This window comes from Triturus cristatus, chromosome 2_1, assembly GCF_964204655.1.
Source record: "Triturus cristatus chromosome 2_1, aTriCri1.1, whole genome shotgun sequence".
Classification (NCBI taxonomy): domain Eukaryota; kingdom Metazoa; phylum Chordata; class Amphibia; order Caudata; family Salamandridae; genus Triturus; species Triturus cristatus.
Window position 1 is genome coordinate 552,932,549 of NC_140581.1, and position 12,567 is coordinate 552,945,115.

The window sequence follows — 12,567 nt, forward strand, 5'->3', positions numbered from 1 at the left end:
AGCTCTGAATCTTTTCAGACACTCACCTTCTCCGAACCGGAAACAAGCATCCTGGGACCGGTTTCTGGGTAACACCCTTCATCAGCCTGGCTAGCTTGAATCCAGTGGCAAAGTGAGCAAGGGACCCACATCTGGGCATACCCTGCCAACTTAGGGCGAACAAAGCAAACACAAGGAGATGATGGACGGAGCGCTGAACCTTTTCAGATACTCACCCCCAGTCACAGATCTGGGTTGAATCCATCATCATTCTTTAGCTCACTTCGCCACCTAAGTTCAGACGAAGCCATATGCAAATCAGCCTTGACCCTGTGCCTCATGGGAACAGTCCAGTTCGAACTGCCAAGCCAGGTCTTCCCTGAACCGGAAACAAGCATCCCGGGACCGGTTTCTGGGTAACACCCTTCATCAGCCAGGCTAGCTTGAATCAAGTGGCAAAGTGAGCTAGGGACCCACGTCTGGGCATACTCTGTCAACTTATGGCTCACTTTGCCACTGGATTCAAGCTAGCCTGGCTGATGAAGGGTGTTACCCCAAAACCTGTCCCAGAATGCTTGTTTCTGGTTCAGGGGAGACGTGGCTTGGCAGTTCGGGCTGGACTGTTCCTATGAGGCACAGGGTCATGACTGCTTTGCATATAGCTGGGTCTGAACTGAGGTGGCGAAGTGAGCTAAAGAATGATAATGGATTCAACCCAGATCTGTGACTGGGGGTGAGTGTCTGGAAAGCTTCAGAGCTCCGTCCATCATCTCCTTGTGTTTGCTATGTTGATGCAGTGCGCCAAACACAGGAGCCTGAAATAGCCACCATCTGCCATTGACTTAACTATATTACTGCCATTGTCCATGACAACAAATTCAATGTTAAGCCCTCTTGGTCGCAACTATTCAAAGACCTTGTTGTCAAAGTTTTCCAAGATGTTTGAAGCATTATGGGAGTTCACCATGGCAAACATGGCTACTGTTGCATGCTTCTGAGCATTATAAAAAATTTAAGCAGTGTCAACACCTACTGATATAATTTCTCTAACCTAAACAAAAGAGATCCAGTGTGCAGTGATACACATGTAATCAGTGGCTTGGCAACTGGTCCACATGTCTGTCATCAGATGGATAGTGTGAACAGTAATCTGCTGTAAAGCTTATCCAACTAATTCCAGTACATCATGACGTAGCGCTGGAACAGCAACTCTGACAAAATAGGACCATCTGGGAACCTTCTATTTTGGGCAGATGGTTGCCACAAATTCTAAAAAAAACCACCCCTTCCACAAAAGAAAAAGGGAGAAGATCCAGTACTAACATTTTAGCCAGCTTCGCATTGTACAAACGTGCTACTGGGTGGTTTTGTTCGTACTGCCCCTCAGGCCTGAACATGCCAGGAATAGTAGCCTGGATTTCTTTCTTTTCTGGTTCCAATGATGCAGGTGACGTCTTCTTCAGACTGAGAACAGAAAGTGGTAGGCACAATGTGCTTCTCAATGGGGCAGTCCCTGTATGGTCTTGTCTTGGTGTCTTGACCTGACTCAGGTGCGATTGTGATGATGCTTATGCTGGAGATACTACTGCACTGCTGGGGACAGAGCTGATTTGCAGAACGAAAATGTCACCCACTTCTTCATCTTCACCTTCCACCATGATTGGAGAAGATTCAGCATTCCTGCTCTCACCACCTTCACCAACACCACTTGCAGTTTCTTTGGTAAGGTACTCCTCTCAGCGGATTGTGTGGTATTTTCTAAAATGGGTTGTTTGTACTCCGATACCATAGTTACCCCGACTAACACTTGTACTGGAAATGGAGCATATGGCAATGTTCAACTCCTTTCGTTTCCCGTAAAGATGTCCCAAACTTGGGAGGTCCACTTTCTGACAATGGTGCCACTGCCAAGGGTAGAAGAAGTGGCAGTATATGGGTGTTTTGACGTTTGCCTCTCTGCAGTGCCTACTTCTACTGAGGTGGTTGTGGCTGTAGTTCACTGATGGGGCCTTGCAAATATGGCAGCTGCTAGTGGTAGTATCTGTGCAACATCCCTCAGAGCAGGTTGAGATGAGGTGGCGTTGGTCTCCACTGGGGTTTGGCTAACATCCACGATGGCTGGCTCATCATCAACCTCCTCTTCTTCATCCGTAACTCTATGGATTTCAGGAACCTCCCTTTTTACCTAGCCTCTCCTGGTGTGTCTCAGACTGCGGCCGGATCCAAGTGGAGTCTTGATCATCAGAAGGGGGCTTGGAGAAGAAGATTGTGAAGCAACCCTCCTTTTTCTTGCTAGAGATCTGGAAGACAATGGATCTTCTGAAAGAGTGGCTTCTTCTACTTCCTCAGCTCAATCTCCTGAACTAATCCTACTTTGTGAGGAACTAATATTGCTGGCTTGCAGCTGTTGTTGTCCACTTCTCTGAGTTTCCTGCAACTATTGGGTACTACTTTGCAAAAGAGATAAGCCCATTTCAACGTCACAGCTTGTCAGTGTTGCCGTGATTAGAGTGGCTGCCTTCGTGCCAGACATGGGCTTTTGCCTAGGTTGGGGTGGGTCTGCTGATGTGGGGGTGCTGCTCCCAGCTTGCTCCCCGGAGTCTGGTGCGCCAGTGGTGGAATTCGGCATCTTCTCCTCCTCCTCACTGGCCACTTTCTTGGCCGCACCTTTCTTTGGGGCCATCTTGTTGGCACTGGCACGTAGCTTCACAAGCTGAAGAGATGTCTGTGTTGTGTCATCACGTGTCACGTCGTGCACAGTCCTTCTGTCTGGCAGTACTGTAGGGGATATTGTCTCTTGTGCACCTAAAAGCAAACAAGCAAAAAGAACATCAGTGAAATTTGGCATTGTTGCAGTTGAATGAGTAGTATGATTTTGTGTGGTTACTTAAGTTATAATTAATTAACAATACAGTTTATCCGTTCCTAAAACCACCCCAACATAATCTTTCATGTACACTCAGAAAGGATAAGAAAGAGCAACAATAATACACAGATGTAACAGTTTGCTTTATGTTCATCAAGTTGGGAATGGGATGTGGCACTCACATAGGTGCAGGTGACAAAAGAAAACTGACAATGGAATAAACCTTAGAAAATGAATGCTGTTGTGTGGCTGTGCGCCGTCGATAGCACATGAGGTTGATGCTGGATGTTATAAAAATGGGAAAAATAAAATAGGAACAAAAAAAGTTAAAAACAATTTACATTTTTTTAATTGTAAACATATAAAAAATTTATAAAATAAACAAATCTTTTTTTACATTTAGAGAAAAATGAAAACATCGAAAAACTAATTTGAAAACAAAATCGCAAAAATGTACAGGACAAATGTGACAAAAATATGAAACAAATTAAAATGTAATAAAAATTTTGAAAAAATTATCTAAAACTTAAAAAATTATAATGCAATTGCTGATGTACTAGGGGAAGGGGACTACTACTTACTACCATGAGAATTGAATTTGGAACCCACTGGGATTTGGATGGTAAGGCGCGGTGTTAAAATTAAAAAAAAAATGTAATAATCTATACAGCACTGTTCATACAGTGCATATTATGAGCATTGAGCTACTAGGCCTCAAGCATAACACACAAAATGGCCACCAGCCACGTGGTCAAACAGCAAGCAAGGAGGCATGGCTACAAACAAGGCACACATGCAGGCCCTGGCAAAAGCACACTGTCTGGGCTACACAAAATGGCCACTGACCACATGGTCAAACAGCAAGCAAGGGGGCCTGGCCACAAACAATGAACACATGCAGGCCTATGGCAAAAGCACACTGGCTCGGCTACACAAAATGGCCAGTAGCCACATGGTCACAGCAAAAAGCAAGAGGTCTTGAAAACAAAGAACACATACAGGACTATGGCAAAGCACACTAGATGCCTACACAAAATGGCCACCGACCACATGGTCAAACACCAAGCAAAGAGGCGTGGCTGCAAACAGAAAACACATGCAGGCTTATAGCAAAAGCATACTGGCTGGGCTACACAAAATGGCCACTGACCACATGGTCAAACAGCGAGCAAGAAGACATGGCCACGAACAAAGAACACATGCAGGCCTATGGCAAAAGCACACTGGCTGGGCTACAAAAAATGGTCATGACCACATGGTCAAACACCAAGCAAGGAGGCATGGCCATATACAAAGAGCACATGCATGCCTATGGCAAAAGCACACTGGCTGCCTACGTAAAACAGCTATCAGCCATATGGTCACAACAACAAGCAGGAGGCCTGGAAAACAAAGAACACATGCAGGCCTATGGCAAAACAAGCTGGCTGCCTACACAAAATGGCCACTGATCACATGGACAAGCAGCAAGAAAGGAGGCATGGTGACCACAATGAAGACATGTAGGCCTATGACAAAAGCACACTGGCTGCCTACGCAAAATGGCCACCAGCCACATGGTCACAACAACAAGTAGGAGGCATGGAAAACAAATAAAAAGTGCAGGCCCATGGCAAAAGCACACTGGCTGCCTACACAAAACGGCCACTGACCACATGGTCAAACAGCAAGCAAGGAGACAATGCCACAACCAGAAAATATATGCAGGCCTATGGCAAAAGCCCACTGGCTGCCTGTACAAAATGGCTGCCAGCCACATGGTCAAACATCAAGCAGAAATCATGGAAAACAAAGAACGCATGCAGGCAGGACTATGGGCACTGACTGTACAAAATGGCCCCAGGCCACATGGCATGGGGAACAAAGACAAATAGCGGCCTTTGGCAGACACACTCACACAATGGCCAGATAAAGGAGGCATGGTAACACAGAGAACACAGCATTAATTCAGCAATGCCAAAAATGAAACTTAACCGGGCTAAAACTTTATAAAACACACATCTTCCTAAGGCATCAACTATATTACCCCATCTATACACTGTTTGCCACAAAACATAAAACCCAATTTTGTAAATCAATCCAAATCCATCCATGGCCTAAATAATGTTTCAGTTTAACAGACATCACAGAAACAGTTGTTTCATGCACCCATGACTAGTACTGGGCCTACTGGCTGGAAGGCCTATTGACAGACTAAGCCACATAGTGAATTAGATCAACATTGCAAATGTATTAAACACATGGAGAAAATGTAGTGAACTGTGCAACATTTTTCCTTTATAAGAGAAGAAAAATTACATGCAAAATATAAACATGGCCCCTACTGAAACTGCAGTCCACCCACTACAATACATTTTAAAAATCTAATAAAAACCAAATAAATCCTGGTGCATGCGTCTTTGTTTGGTGTAGATGTCCTCGTATTCCTCTACATCAATAACACATCACTAAAATTGGCTGAAATGCACTCAAGGGCCTTTTGTTAAGCTGTACATCAATGTGGATAAAGGTGGGAAGACCTTTGCATACTACTAAGAAAAACAGGGCGCGGCTAAATGGGCGGAGCTTGCAGATGACTTTGGACTTTTGCGTACTCAGGGTAATTAAAAGGGAGAATCATGGACTCTGTTCTCACCAGGAGGAATGATAAAGAAATCGCTTGTTTCAGTCACCCCAGATCAAATTGCGCTCCAATAGATCAACATGCAATCACCTCCATTAAGAACTTCAGATTGTTTTTCAACGTGCAATACAAGAAGAAACACACTCACTTTGCCTTCCCCAAGCCCAAGAAGTTAGTTTTTTTTTTTTTAAACAAAGGGAGGGTGGCCACTTCCTTGGGCTGATTTCGGCCCTGGGGACCCCATCCCCCGGGGCCCAGCCTTAATTCAATAGGGGAGGGGGACCATGCACTCCCCCCACTCAGCCCGATTTCGGCCCCAGGGGCCTCATCCACCAGAGCCTGGCCTTAATTCGATGGGGGAGGGAGGGCTGGCGGCCCCCTCCCCAGGCCAATTTTGGCCCTGTACACCCCCTCCCCTGGGACCCAGTCAAAATTAAATGGGGTGGGGGGCATGTGGCCACCTCCCTGGGCCCATTTAGAACCCAGGGATCCCATCCCCCAGAGCCCGGCCATGACTCCTGAGTTGCCAAGGAGCCCACCCAGGGCACCCAGTGTGGTTTGAAGGGCCCCCAAGGTCCCAGCTGACTCCCCTCCACCTGCAGGAGCTGGCTTTGCTCCCGCAGACAGGGAGCTACTAGAAATGCAGCTCCCTGCATGCAGGAGCAATTGTTTCATCAGTTTGCCTACCCACATGACAGTGGGCAAGGAAACAGATGAAATCTCAGCTCCCAGCAGAGCTTACCAGGAGCCGGGCCTGGAGGGGAGCTGTCCCCAGGGCCAATAGTGGCTCCAGGCTGGGAGGCCATGCAGTCTCCCTCCTTCTATTTCCACAAGCTGGCCCTAGGGAGGTAGTAGTATCCGGGGCCACGGGGGTCCATGAGCCACCCCTTTTAATTGTTTGTTTTTTGCCCCATGGAGGTGGTGGGCCCCAGAGCTTCTAACAGCCACAGGATGGGGCTCTGCATGTCCCCCATTTAATATATGAAGCCCCAGTGAGGTGGTGGTCCCTAGGGCTCAAGCTGCCTAATGGAGGGGTTTTGTGCAGCTCCCCTCCAATACTTTAATAAAGCCCTCAGGAGGTGGTGGTCCTCAGGGCTCAAAAGAGCTGCAGGAGGGGGGTGCGTGCACCCTCTCTTTTTCTTTATGACCCCGGGACCTGACCCACCTGGGGGGCGATACACTAAGCGGGAGCCCGCGCTTTTTTTTATTTTTGCTGTGGATTACATCATGAATTTGTGGCAAATATTTTTATAGAGATGCTTTTCTGTCCTTCTGGGTCCCAGTGGGAGCACAGGACCAGAGCTAGGGGGTCATGGTATTCCTACCCTGCACCCTTTTCTTTTTTTAAACTTTTTTTTGGGGCTCTGCTTAAGCCGAGTCCCAGGATTGCTGCCAGCATTTCCTTGTTGAAGAGTTGGCAGCCTATCAGATTTCAGCATGGGACTGTCGCATCCTCAAAGGATCTGCATCTATACTGAACAGATTTACACCAAATAACAAAAAGGACTCTTTGTGAACCAACAGCTAGCTTTCTGCCAAATTTGATGTAATTCCATCAAGCGGTTCGGGCTATCGTCATGTCTAAAATCTACATGAGAATTAACATGGGAAACCTCCTACCCGTTTTCTCAACCCAACTTGACAGATCAGCATGAAACTTTCCATGCACAGCTAGAATCACCAGGGTGATTTTTTTGGAAACGTTTGTGAAGATTTGTCAAACAGCGCCAAAGATATAAGTCAAAAAGTCAAAAAACGCTTTTCCTATGGAAACTAGGGGCCTGATTCACAGAATTAACTTACGACAAAATCCTAAACTTACTACTTTTGGTATTCACAGAATGCACTTACTACTTTTGTTATTCACAGAATGCACTTTCTACTTTTGGTATTCACAGAATGGATTTACGACTACTAACTTTATGTCCGCACTCGGGCCGGAAATTCCAGCCTGGAGGCGGAGCTTTCGGCCCGGAGGCAGGGCTTCTGGCCCGGAGGCGGAGCTTCCGGCCCGTGAGCCCCGCCTCCGGGCCGGAAGCTCCACCTCCGGGCCGGAAGCTCCACCTCCGGGCCGGAAGCTCCGCCTCCGGGCCGGAATATCCGGCCCGAGTGCGGACGTAAAGTTAGTAGTCGTAAATCCATTCTGTGAATACCAAAAGTAGTACGTGCATTCTGTGAATACCAAAAGTAGTAAGTGCATTCTGTGAATACCAAAAGTAGTAAGTTTAGGATTTTGTCTTAAGTTAATTCTGTGAATCGGGCCCTAGGTCCTTACTATATCTACCACTGAAATTCGCTATATATAGGTCTTTAAATTAACTATAACTCATACCCCAAAGTAACTATAAATAATGCCCCACCATGATGTAATCTCAGATGTTCCAATAAAGTTACAAATGATGTTATAGAACTTGTCATTTGTGATGTACAATGTGAGGTATTTAGCAGTGCATAGCGAGGGTGCGAGCCATAGTTACATTATGGCATGAGTTATAGTTACTTGCAATAACTATAAGTGGTGAATTTCAGTGGTTTTATTTGTTTAAAATGGTAGGGTTTTAACTGACATTTTCAGCTAACGATAACATCACTTAAAACTTAGTCTTTCATTAATTTCTAAGGGGCCGATTACGATGGCAGAAGGCCTGCCACCGCCAGGCATGCAGTGGTGAGCCCTCCGACATCGAATGACGATTCCCTGCCCGCCAAATTAGGATGGCGTGGGGAATCGGACCATGACCGCCCGCCATGGATCAACCACAGGCAATTGTACTGATTGCCTGGCGGAGCGGTCAGCATCTCTAAAATGGTGGTGGTGCTTAGTAGGCACCGTGCGCCAAATCACGATGCAGGCTGTATCCAGCCTTATCCATGGTGGCGAAACAGCCATGGAAAAGCTGGCGGAGATTGGTTTTGGGGGCACGTTGCGGGCCTCCTTTGTGTTGGGGTGGGGTTTTGGTGCACTGGGGGGTACATTTCACTATACTAAATGGCAGGCATCGCGTGGTGCCTGCCACGTAGTGCAGTGAAATGCAGGACATGCATTTTTAGCATAGCGGCAGGTGCTGCAGCCAGCAGCACCCACCGCAATGTTAAAGAGCTTGATGCGACTGCCATGGTGGCAGTCGCATCCTAATGTGGAGTGCGGGACCTCCGCATGACTGGCGGGTGGTCCCAATCCCCGCTACGATGGCGAGCGGACTGAAGTCCGCCCACCATCATATTCGGCCCTTAAGTTTTTAATGTAAAGTCAATCAATCAGGGGGTTTATAAAGCACGCTACTCACCCATGACAACCTCAAGGCGCTGGAGTGGGGTGCAGCTCCGGGTCAGTCGAAGAGCCAGGTCTTAAGTTTCTTCCTGAAGGTGTTCAGAGTGGGGGTGCGTCTAATGTTGACTGGGAGATCATTCCAGGTCTTTGCTGTGACTTAGGAAAAGGCTCTACCGCCTGCTCTGGTTCTGCGGATGTGTGGATTCTCTCTAGGGCGAGGTCAGCAGAGCGGAGGTTACTTTTGGGTACGTGGAAGAAGACTCTTTCGTTGAGGTATTTGGGTCCGATGTTGTGGAGTAAGATATGATTACAATTTCTGACTATAATGTCACTTTAACTATTTGTTTTTTCATTGAATTTTTATATTTTTTTTAACATAAAGCAAACTGCCCATTGTCATGACTGGCGTGGTAGTCCTGCAGCCAGGCCCTGCACCCAACCCCCCACAGACACCCAACCTCCCTGTCAGGCATATATCTACTCAAACACACAAATAGCGGTCGCCACTGAGTTGTTAGATGTTTTGGTTTGCTAATAACTTTGGAGACGTTTGATGAATTTTCACGAAACTTTTCAAAAGAAAAGTTATTTCACCCCAGTTCCTTCTTTGAAAGGTTCAAGGTGATCTGTCAAACTGGAACTGAGAAAAATGGGGTCCCAAAACACAATTTCCCCATGCAATTTCTATAGGGATTTTTTAACAGCTCTGCAGCCCGAATGGCTGAATAGAATTACACCAAATTTGATTACTGTAAATCTGTTCAGTAGTGTTTGAGAAATTATTGTTCAAAGTGTATGCATATCTGGATGGTTGGTTTTTCAGGATACTCGCGGGAGTCCACGGGGCACGCAATGTGAAATAACATAGTGACTTGATTGACCAAAAGAGCTTTTTTCTCCATCAGCCTTCCAGCTCCAGCAGGAGCTCGAGCCCTGATTGGCTGGCCACAACATGTTGCGGCTCCCATTACCGGATTCAGTCCTTGATCTCTTTAAATATAAAAAAAATCTGATTTAAGGTACAGGCTAGACGTACCATGACCCCCTGGATTTTGTGGGAGGAGGGTTCCACCCTCTTGAGGTCAGATTAAAAAACATGTTTTATTTATAGGCCTCCTGAATTCTGTGTGGATCCTGCTGAAGTCCAGGGGGCCTCGCACGATTCCCCAAGAGCCCAGTGAAATCAGAAAAACAATTTGACATATAGGTTGGCATTACTACATTGGTACTGATCCCCCCCTTGTTTTAATACTAATACTTACCACACTATTGATGACATTGGGATAACCCTCGCAGACTATTCCTCCTAGCCTGCGTTGTTTTGTAATCTTGGTACCGACCCTACTAATAACCATTAACCAAGTGTTATTATTTGTTAGTCTCTGACACAATTAACCCTCTGTACCGGCATACCTCACGATATTTGCACAGCAACTTGTCCACACATGACACCTTCTACATTCAACAGTCGGTATATGTAGAATAGATCTTCTCCCCTATCCAACATGTCCGCCACAGTTTGTGGCGATACCACGTGACCTTACGTCTGACGTGATCGCTACGGTGACGCGCCACGCCCACACCACACCCCCGTTGACGTCACGAAGCAGGAAACTGCAGGTATATCTCACCGGGTTATTCACTTGCAGTCACCACCCCGGTTCCTGGCGGTATTGTGTAGGTGTTACAGCATAGCGTGATTCAACGCGGGTGAGTATACCTTTGCTCCGCACCCCTGTGACTTCTTACTGCTCTCGTGAGCTACTCTGGGCCCGCCTGGTGAGCTTCTCCTCCGCCTGTACTCCGGCCGTACCCTCGGCCCCGATCAGACCGCCCAACACACTACCTTACCTTGCGGTTCTTTTCCGGTGCCAGTGGGTCGCGCCAAACACGGTTGAGTTCCCACCCGGCACCCCGTCAGTGCCACTGACTACCGTATCACCTCTGTTTGATTTATTTTATTTTATTTTTGTTTGACTGATTGCCTGTCTCTCTTGCGTCTTGTCCCTATCCCCCATCCCGCTTTTTTGACGCTGTTCATTCCTACAGGACCCAATCGGTGTCCTCTAGTCACCGCCAGGACTGTTGCTAGCAATTTCTAGCAACCCACTAGGTGAGTCCGCAGCTACAATCCCTTGTCCATGAGTATTTTATTTTATTATTCTTCACTTCGAACACAAATTTTTAAACCTAAATGTTTTTACTGCACGCTCTTTCTTTGAACTATACACTGGGTGTCAATATACACCATATGCTATAATGATTAAGCAGTTGTTATATGCTCATATATTCAAATCTCAATTCCGTGGTTTTTAACTTAGTGATAATCCTTGTTGCTAATTAGAAGAGTACTGTTCAGAGTGTCATCTGGATTTATATTGTTTTCTCACCCGTGTCCGCAGGCAATGCACCTGAAGACGTGGTAGGTAGAACACACCTCTCCACGTAGTGTAGATAGTTGCTTATGATCCTGAAGAAGTGCCTAGATCCTCCTGACACACGAGGCACGAAACATGTCGATCTATAGAGTAGAGCTTCATGATTAGACACCTTCTCTAGTACATTAGCCACTCTACACCAATTTTAACCGGGTAGTTTACCTTCCGAATAAATTAATGATAAGGACTAACTGACCCTTTTTAACCTCACTACTTCACACATCTACACACTTTAGGCCCCCTTACCCCCATGCACCAACCGGCAGGAACAGAAGATCCCCGATAAAGAGCCCCGGTTCGGGTGCCCGTCAAGGATTGCAGCGCCGCCTTGACGAGGGGCAGAGCTCATATGATGAAGCATGACACCCAGCTTGCTGGGTGTGTGAGAGCTCTAGTTCAAACCAAGGGAATTTCCCAAGTTACTACTAGGCCGTTCTGTTTGATGGCATTCACGTCCTGAACTAACTCTTCTATGCACCAGAGGAACTTTGTACCCTTTTTTGTTCTTGATTATTGGGGCTTGTACACTGGACCTCATTTAAGAAGCCCATCCGCCTTGTCCCTCTCTTTGCATTATTATAGGGATTTTTTAACAGCTCTGCAGCCCGAATGGCTGAATAGAATTACACCAAATTTGATTACTGTAAATCTGTTCAGTAGTGTTTGAGAAATTATTGTTCAAAGTGTATGCATATCTGGATGGTTGGTTTTTCAGGATACTCGCGGGAGTCCACGGGGCACGCAATGTGAAATAACATAGTGACTTGATTGACCAAAAGAGCTTTTTTCTCCATCAGCCTTCCAGCTCCAGCAGGAGCTCGAGCCCTGATTGGCTGGCCACAACATGTTGCGGCTCCCATTACCGGATTCAGTCCTTGATCTCTTTAAATATAAAAAAAATCTGATTTAAGGTACAGGCTAGACGTACCATGACCCCCTGGATTTTGTGGGAGGAGGGTTCCACCCTCTTGAGGTCAGATTAAAAAACATGTTTTATTTATAGGCCTCCTGAATTCTGTGTGGATCCTGCTGAAGTCCAGGGGGCCTCGCACGATTCCCCAAGAGCCCAGTGAAATCAGAAAAACAATTTGTTTAAAAAAAAAGACAGGGTTGGTTTTTGGGTTGTGGGGTAGGCAGCCGCTGAGATATTGGGTGCAGAGCCTGGCCATAGGCAAGGGTCTGCGGCCAACCTCACACTGTGCATGACCATAGAGGCTGTGCGCAGTGGGACGTTGGCATAGTGTCATATAGTAATATGTTAAAAAAAAAAATTAAATTCACTGTAAATAACAAAAGTTAAGGTGATGTTATAGGTTAGTATGGTAATACTATCACACTCTACATTAAATAGATAATCTTGGAAATATTTTTAAATATATGTGTGGGTGTG

General features: G+C 46.3%; 1 long non-coding RNA gene across 1 annotated transcript in view; it reads right to left on the reverse strand.

Annotated features, from left to right (window-relative positions):
* Positions 1-763: 763 nt before the first annotated feature.
* Positions 764-12,567, reverse strand: part of LOC146865618 (uncharacterized) — a 337,698-nt gene continuing 325,894 nt past the window's right edge. Inside the window, exon 5 of the long non-coding RNA XR_014976662.1 lies at positions 764-2,784. This is a non-coding gene — a long non-coding RNA (uncharacterized LOC146865618). The remainder of the gene's footprint in view (positions 2,785-12,567) is intronic.